Source organism: Anastrepha ludens, chromosome 3, assembly GCF_028408465.1.
Source record: "Anastrepha ludens isolate Willacy chromosome 3, idAnaLude1.1, whole genome shotgun sequence".
NCBI classification, from domain to species: domain Eukaryota; kingdom Metazoa; phylum Arthropoda; class Insecta; order Diptera; family Tephritidae; genus Anastrepha; species Anastrepha ludens.
In genome coordinates this window covers 17136559-17138116 of record NC_071499.1, presented here as the reverse complement: position 1 = coordinate 17138116, position 1558 = coordinate 17136559, and the positions used below count along the sequence as shown (strand labels likewise).

At 40.4% G+C, this 1558-nt stretch overlaps 1 non-coding gene across 1 annotated transcript; it reads right to left on the bottom strand.

The window, feature by feature from the left end:
• Nucleotides 1-404: 404 nt before the first annotated feature.
• On the bottom strand, nucleotides 405-476 carry Trnah-gug (transfer RNA histidin (anticodon GUG)). Its single transcript has one exon. It is a non-coding gene; the product is annotated as a tRNA-His (tRNA).
• Between the last annotated feature and the right edge of the window lie 1082 nt (nucleotides 477-1558).

The window sequence follows — 1558 nt, the reverse complement described above, 5'->3', positions numbered from 1 at the left end:
TGCCTTTATAGTGTTTGTATCGTAAAATTCTAATTGATCCACTCTTCAGTCACAAAATTGGGCTATTAAGGCGGCCAAACAAGCAGCAAATGCAAAATCCAACTGACAAAAGCTGTTGTAAATTTGCTTCCGCATTTCATTGTATCTCAACTTACGAGCTACAGTGTGCCAGTACTTTAGAAATGGTCAATAATTTTGAGAGGAGCCCTAACTGGATGCATGTATGAGTGCTAGAGATCTGCTGCCCTGCTTCTTTCCTCAAATGTGCACCAACCTGCTAGCTTCCACAATGCAAAATAAATTCAGTTATACATTTGATCACTCATTTCCATACAAAAAAAAATAAAATTACTAAAAAAATGCCTTCACCCGTTGCAATGTTGACACAAGTTGTGCTGCGGCATTGCCGTGACCAGGATTCGAACCTGGGTTACTACGGCCACAACGTAGGGTCCTAACCACTAGACGATCACGGCTACTGAAAGCTTACAGTTAAACGCAAAAATTTGTTAACAAACACGCATGCAGACATGGAAATACGAGAAATAGGAAAACGAATAATTAATAATAAAACTAGAGCCAGAAATCAGTAAAAATAACAACAATTTCAAGCCAACCCAAACCATTGAAAATTGCGGCTTTGTTAGAGAAAAGTGAAAGGCTTTGAGGTTGGCATGAATAGGTGCGTGATACACAAACTGCGTATGTAGATATGATGGATTGTTGCATGTAATACAAAAAAAGAAAAATGTGTATGCCTTCATGTAGAATAGACCACATAATAATAACGTATCGCACATACCCTATGATCAAAAAGTACCGGGAAGAGGTTGTTGACTGTTTTCTTTGATTGCCAAGGCGTAGTGCACCATGACTACCTTCCATTGGGCCAGACAGTCAATAAAGAATATTATTTATCCGTTTTGAAGCGTTTGCGAAATGCTGTACGTCGGAAACGGCCGGAAATGTGGGCAAACAGTTCTTGGATTTCGCATGATGATAACGCGCCATCGCACCGAGCCCAAATTGTGCTGGATTATTTGACCAAACACCAAGTAAATACCATCGTGCAAGCACCGTATTCACCTGATATGGCCCCGTGCGACTTCTTTTTGTATCCCAAGTTGAAGTTACCACTTCGTGGAAGGAGATTTCAGTCGATAGAGGAGATCAAGGAGAATGCGACGAAGGAGAATGCGACGAAGGAGCTGAAGGCCATCCCTTCGTCGGCCCACAAGGGGTGCATGGAGGACTGGGTTAAACATTTGGTACATGTGTGTTGCTTCAGTCGGGTCATATTTTGAAGGAGATAAAATAAATTTGCCTGAAATTTAACTCTGTTTTATACCTATGTACACACATTCCAGTTGAGGCGAATTCTCTCATATTCTCTCGAACGCTGCGGAGCGCCCGAACGCCTTTTGTTAATTGTTGAATAACTCGAAAAGTATTTGTCGGATTTTCTCCAAATTTTCAGACAATATTTCTAAGATATTATACTTTAAGAAAATGCAAAAAACTAAATCCAAGTTTGTGAAAGTTCTGACTACACCTAACC